We start from the raw sequence: 7,479 nt of genomic DNA on the forward strand, positions 1-7,479 counted from the left end.
CATTTTTTTATACAACGCTTTGTTTTCGAGATATTCAGGTGTTCCGGTATATAATATTCACCCTGTATAATAAATTATACATTATTTTTCTGTTTCCTTTATTATATGCATTCTTACTGTTCTGTTTCCCCTACATTGTCCCCTTTTGTATGATAGAGAAACTATTATTGTCATCATCGTAGGGTGCGTTCGGGGAGCTCGCTATTAGCGCTATTCAGCGCTGTCGTGTCATTCTATCCTTGTACATCTTAGGAGCAATAAAGATAGAAGAACGCAGTAGCGTTGGTAGCGTGCTCCCCAAACGCACCCATAAACAGTATATTTAAATCGAGGATTGAAGAGTGGGGATAGAGATCCGCATAAAAAAAGGATGCACCTGTTTCGTACCCCTTCATTCTCTTTTATTAATTTGTACACATGCGTGCACGAGGGAAAATTCTTTCTAGTTCATGCATGTGTACAAACGAATAAGAGATAATGCAAGGGATATGAAACAGAATGCATTATTTTCTACGTGCACCTCTATCCCCACTCCTCAAATAAAGTCAAACGCTTGGTTTAGATGTGTTATGTCTACGGTCAGCATATATTTGTTCTTCGATCTTCAATACTCCAATAACAATGCTCAGTCTATTATATAATATCTATGATATGGGAGTATACATAAAACTTTATTCAAATTTATTATTATCTTGAATTAATATGAATTAATATATGAAGGAATGATTATAATAGCAAGAAGAAAATATACTAAAAAAATAAGAAGACATCGAAAATTCGGAAACAAGCGATATAGAAGAAACAAATGAGTTAGATGAGATAGAAGAATCCAATCACCACACTTCTTCAGAATAGGAATTTGAAGATACTAGTCATGAGAAAGAAGAAAGTTGTTCAAGAAAATATTTTTGGGGTAAAGATGGTACGAAATGGAGGAAAGAAATTCCTCCTCGAAATGTACATACGAGATTAATAAATATAATATCTTATTTGTCCGGCTGTATAAAAAAGTAAGAAATACTAAATCTGCAGCAGATTTGTTTGCATTATTTATGACGGACACTATTTTGAATTGCATTGTTCATTGCACAGATATTTATATAAAATCTATTCAAGAAAACTTTTCAAAATCTAGAGATGCAAATGAGACGAACTTAGAAGAAATTAAAGCTGTATTAAATTTATTACTGCTAACTGGAGTTACTAAATCTCGAAATCTTAATTTAGAAGATTTATGGGATCGAATTAAATTAGGTACACTTGTATTCAGTACCACTATGTCACTACAACGATTCAATTTTTTATTTCGTTGTATTGGTATGCGATTCGATAATATTCAAGATAGAGTAAAATGACAAGAATTAGACAATTTAACACCAATTAGAGAAATCCTTGCAATATTTGTTGCAAATTATCAAAATAATTATAATCCTGGAGAATATATAACCACAGACGAGCAACTTCTAAGTTTCCGGGGAAAATGTAAGTTTAGGATGTACATACCTAATAAGCCAGCAAAATATGGTATAAAGATATTCGCTCTTTGTGATGCGCGAACATGGTACACATCTAATATGGAGATTTATGCCGGGAAACAACCGGATGACTCTTATAAAATATCAAATAACGAATATGATGTTGTTAACCGGTTAGTATCTCAAATCGAAAGATCACGAAGAAATATAACAATGGATAATTGGTTCAAAAGTATCCTATTCGCTGAAACATTATTAGAAAAAAAATTACAATTTTTGGTACATTAAAATCAAACAAGTGAGAAATACAATTCCGTAAGTCCACAAAGAGAGAATTATACAGGGTGTCCCGCGTAAGACGGACCAAAAGAAAAATATTAGTAGAACACATAAAAGTGAACAAAAATTATATAGGCCATTTTTCAAACAACCATGTAAAATTTCGAGATATTAATTAAAATAGTTGAGCATATCAGAGCGCGGCGACACGGCAGGCGGGACATATGGCTCGCCGCGGCCGGCGAAGAAAATGGATGATTGCTCGCGGGCCTATCTTATAGGTCAGAGAGGTGAGCCGTTTGGCATACTGAAATGAGTAGCTCCGTGTGTGCGTCCGTGTACGTGTGCGTTCTTCCATTTTCTTCGCCGACCGCTGCGAGCCGTATGTCCCGCCTATCGCATCGCGCGTTCTAATTTGTCCAACTATTTTAATTAATATCTCGAAATTTTACGTGGTTGTTTGAAAAATAACTTATATAATTTTTGTCCACTTTTATGTGTTCTACTTATATTTTTCTTTTCTTGGTCCGTTTTACGTGGGACACCCTGTATAGTGGTATTTTTGTTTTTCGTGAAAATATGACTCTTATTTCATATGTTTCCAAAAAGAATAAAAATGTGCTCGCTCTTTCTACGATGCACTATGGAGATGACATTAATCCTAGTACAGGTGAAAAAAAGAAACCTGACATAATAACATTATATAATGTGACTAAAGGAAGTGTAGATAAAGTAGATTAAATGGTAGGAAGATACACAGTAGCAAGGAAAACTAAAAGATGACCGCTCCGTATCTTTTTTCACATGATTTACATAGCTGCTCTGAACGCTAATGTAATTTTTTTTAAGCAATAACATTGATTCAAGTATATCGCGACGTTTCAATTCATACAAGAACTCGGATTATCGTTGACGAGAACAATGTTAAATAAACGTGTTAATATGAAAAAGTTGCCAAGAGATATTCAAGCTATAGCAAAAAATTTGTTTAGAAACATTAAATAAGCCAATAAATATATTACCTAAACAAAGAGCTCGCCATATGTCTGTACCACATGTCCTAGAAACGAAGATAAAAAGACAAATTTCAGTTGTTCTTTATGTTATCGGTCAATGTGTGACAAACATATGCAATATATTTTTCTATCGTGTCTAGATCAAGATTCTAGCGATTAATTTACTATAATATAAAGTACTGATAAGAGTGAAAAAATAGGCAGACATGCAACTATTAAATATTATTAATATATAATAACATGTTTATCAGTTTAACATTCTATAGTTTATATATCATATATAGTTTATGTTAACATTTATTATAAGTAAAATGAATAAGTTAAATTATATTTTTTAGTTTTTTGTTAAAAAATATAATTTTTTTGTTTAAAAATATTTCATATATATATTATTTATTTAATATAATATTGTTTATATAATATAATAAATAGATGTTTAAATAAATTATTTTTTACAATCCTGAATTAATACTAGTGTTTTCATGTGACCGCGATTTAACCTTACTTTACATTCTTATAAAATGAATGTTATTTAATATATTTCTAATCTGTTTGAATTATTATTTTATACGTATCTTTAAATATACTTCATCGAAAATAGGCAATAAAATAGTTTTTTAATTAATATTCCTATTTATTAGAATTGTTATATGAAACTGTCATAATAAGACGTTTGATGCGCTTATTCCATTTCTTAAATATTATTTTTTATTTTTCCTAATTTTTTTCAAGAAGTAGCGAGTAAATCTGTATCTGCAATGTTCCTAGATAATAATAAGTCACAGAGCAGTCGATAATACGATTTACTTTGTTAATAAAAGCGATTTTTATTTGCGGTATGAAATGATTCCCCGCAACCGTTTACGTCACAAAAATGATACGTCCGGGTTAAAATATTGCACTGCACGCTAGGAATAAATTTGCAGTTCTAAGGAAAAACCGAAACGCTGTTTGAATATCGCGTAATATTTTGCCAAGCAGCAAGCATTCTCACATCCTGTATGTTCATAAAGATTGTGTACTGCGCGTGTTAAAATTTTGTCCTTTTATTCTTTTCTATGTTAGAAGCACTCTTGCATAAAAGCTCAATACAGTACGCATAAGAAACCTGACCATTCAAAGTTTCTCATTTTTATCGCGGCAAGAGAAATGAGAACTCTGATTGCTTCGTTTCTTTATGCGTTGCACATTATTATGTCTTTATGCACAATGCATAAGAAAAGTAACCATTGTTCTTCATATCCATCGTGGCAAAAGAAATAAGGATTGGATCATTTCTTTTGTGTATACGTGTGTATACGTCAGCAGACCAATATAAAAAGAGGTGTAAATTCGACCGTGCAACCTTTATGCGATACACCTTGGATAATTCTAATGCTGACGGTATTCTAAAATTCAATTCTCACAAGTCGGAAAGTGTTTGATGAAAATGTACTGCATTATACTGTTTTGAAAAGCTTTTGATACGAGCTATTAGATTCTAGAATGAAAAATACAGTGTTCTGTTTAAAAAAAATCAACGTGACCTTGACCTGACCTTGGTGATGCTACCCAAAGTCAAACTGATAACATCAGTAAATCGATTTTTTTTAAATCCTACAACATTTGTTTAAAATATTTTGTTAAAAATTGCTTTGTTCTCGAGATATTCGATCGTTTCCAGACTTTTGGTATATCCTATATATAAAGTGTACAATGTTATATATAATAAAGTTTTACATACTTCTGTTTATTTAGGAGAATTTATAAACATGAAATAAAACAGTTATTGACAGTTGAAATAAAAAAGTTATTAGTTTAATTGTATGTACTGGTAATGTGCATGTGTGAGTGTGTACGTGTGAGTTCACGCGCTTTGAAGATATGACATAAGATATCTACATATATATGTATTTAATATTCTGTACATACACATATATTATTTGAATAGTTACAATGATTTTCAGCAATTAATGTAAGTGAGGGTTTTTTTCCTCCAAGGGAGCCTGCGTTCTTCAGTGCAGCATCGCAAAATATTTTTGTAAGCTGATTCCCATTCAAATCCTGCGGACCGCCAAATAACGGGCAAATAAATATGGATTTTTTTTTTAACTTGGAAGTAGACTTTTCCATGATGAAATTATTATGTTAAACGATTGGATGAAGATATTATGCGATGTTGTGCTGAAGAGCGCAAACTACTGGCTCCCTTGGAGGGAAAAGAAGCCTTCATTTACACTAGTTTCTGAAAATATGGCTAAGAAGTTGATGTTGATACATGAGAAGGCATCAATTCCATCTATTAAGTTCAAAAAATATCAAGGTTTATCGCATAAAATATCAGCTCATCATGAAATCCTACAGTAAAAATATTTTGTTAAAAATTGCTTAAAGCAATAAGTATAAAAAAGTAGTTAATGGTAGCAACGTTTATAAAATACGCGAAGAAACTGTTTGATATATCAGCTTGCAAATACATGAACTTTTCAAGATGTACTTATGATAAATCTAAAAGAATTCTTTTTGCGGAATACACCTTTCTTACCGACCAGCGCTGGAAGCGCAAATTTCGTAAAGCCATCCAACGTAAATCAGATTGTCTCAAATCAATACGATAAAATCGTTAATTTCTTGTACCTAGATTTAAGGGGATGTTGGAGTCGATAACGAATTTGAACAATGTTGATAATGCAGAGACGATTGTCACTAACATAATCACTCTATCTTTTCGTATTTTTTGTGTATGCAGAACATACGTGAATGTATGTTACTTTGTTTTACTCTATTCAACGGGAAACTTAATTATATATATGTAGAAATCTTTCTATAAACTTTTTCGATATTCTTAAGCTTCTAAATGCAGATAGAAAGATAGAGCAATGTTCTTTAAAATTTTTCTGTTTGGTGCATTCACGCTTTCGGTATGTATAAGCTGCGGAACTTTTGGATTAGGCAAATATTACGCTACCTGACAGCTTAAGATTTTACATTAAAAATTTTTGGTTCGTTTTTGTAGCATATCGAGCAATGCTCCTACTAATTTTGCATGTACTTTCAATGTGTAAAAACATTTGTAACTAATTTTGTGTAACCAATACAATATAAATTTTGCAGGAAAATGTCAGTGTTCTATCGGTAAAGTTTTCAGCTTTAGCTTCTCCTTAAAGAGACTAGAACGATTTGAAATCTTCAAAAAATCAATTTTTGGGTTTTTACATAATCGTTTAGCATTACTCTTTAAAAATATTTTGGCGCAAAAAGAACTTCGATATTCGCAAAATTGAGTTCAGGAGAGCGAAAAATGTGAGGCGGCGCGCGGCCGGCGCACAGTATGCCAAAAAGCACATTTGGTAGACAAAATTCTGCCCACAAATCTGCATCGATTTTGATAAAACTTTTTTAAAAATACTCATGAATAGTTCTACTATAATGTCTCACTGCCAAAAATTTGAAAAAAGTAAACATAACCCCAAAAAATAACCCCAAACTCCATTTTCTGTTACCCCTAATTCGATTATTTCAATCTCATCTATTCTTGTCCTCATATCTTAAAGATACATGAATAAAATATGAGCTCAGAATGAACACATTTTCCTATCTGGGATAATAATTGACTTGAATAACAATTGATCTTGAATAAAAATTGACTAACAATATATTTCTATTTTAGCATTATATTTTTGTTGTCTATTTACTTTATTTCAAATTATTTATGACTTTTAAACTTTTGCATCTTTGAGTTACACAATAAAAGTTTGCATATATTATTTTGAATACTTAAAGTACATAAAGTACATAAAGTACATAAATACACAAATTGAAATTTCTGTCATTATTTTTTAATTATTTTTTCCTTTACTAAAATTAATATCATCGTATATTTCCATAACAGTACAGATAAAAATACTTCAAGTAGCAGGATATTGTCAAATAATATATTAATTATATATTAATGATATCTCTAACGTCAGTACGTAATTTGATGTCATCGTGTTTGCTAGACTTACATTTCAAAGTGAAATAACTTTTGATCTGAGTTCTAAATTAATGTTAAATTATTTGCGAACAGATGTAATATGTATTAATCTGTAAATTTTCAAAAATTATTTATTATTTCTGAGATATGAATAATACATCCTTAATGGAGATAGATGTACCCAAAAAAAAAAGTATTCTACGTACAAAGTGAATTCTCCTATGTTAACCCCATGTTCTAAAAGAAATATCTTACAGAAAGTATATTCATCTTTTATTAAAGGGAACCACTCATCGTGCATTTATGAGATATTATTCCCAATTGTGTTCCTCTATATCAAGAGGAATATGTTAATTTGAAGCCGTCTTACGTGCAGTACGAGAGACGTGAAGAATTGTTGTTTCGCTGCGTACTGTCGTGTATGATTGGTTGAAGCCAAGCGCCACGCTTAGAGCTTCCACCGTCAATTCACTGTCGACATTTTAATCAAATCGACGTTGAAATCGTCAAACCGATGTCAGTTTGATATCATTTTGACGTTAATCAACGGATCATTTTTTTACTAGGTATACGAGGGTGGTCTGAAAAGTTTCCGACCTCAACGTGAAGATAGCAGCACTTGTAAATAAAAGCTAGTGAATTTCGTTGTTCATCTGTTGACAGTTACTCACCGAAGTTTCAGCCATTTTGGACTCGCAGTTGTTATGTAACAGTCGTTTGAGTAAGTTGATGTGAGTGTTTTTGTGAAAATGGA

The 7,479-nt window shown here is 31.5% G+C and overlaps 1 protein-coding gene and 1 long non-coding RNA gene across 8 annotated transcripts in view; one reads left to right on the forward strand and one right to left on the reverse strand.

The window, feature by feature from the left end:
• The window catches only part of LOC116850990 (tachykinins-like), a 395,129-nt gene that overhangs the window by 111,235 nt on the left and 276,415 nt on the right, over positions 1–7,479 (forward strand). The gene's annotated exons all lie outside the window — the stretch shown is intronic.
• LOC116850991 overlaps positions 1–7,479 on the reverse strand; it is a 47,549-nt gene that overhangs the window by 2,113 nt on the left and 37,957 nt on the right. The window lies entirely within an intron of this gene.

The sequence above is a fragment of the Odontomachus brunneus genome, unplaced genomic scaffold (genome assembly GCF_010583005.1).
Source record: "Odontomachus brunneus isolate Ranch 3 - 2012 unplaced genomic scaffold, Obru_v1 Obru_scaffold_163, whole genome shotgun sequence".
In the NCBI taxonomy this organism is placed as follows: Eukaryota; Metazoa; Arthropoda; class Insecta; order Hymenoptera; family Formicidae; genus Odontomachus; species Odontomachus brunneus.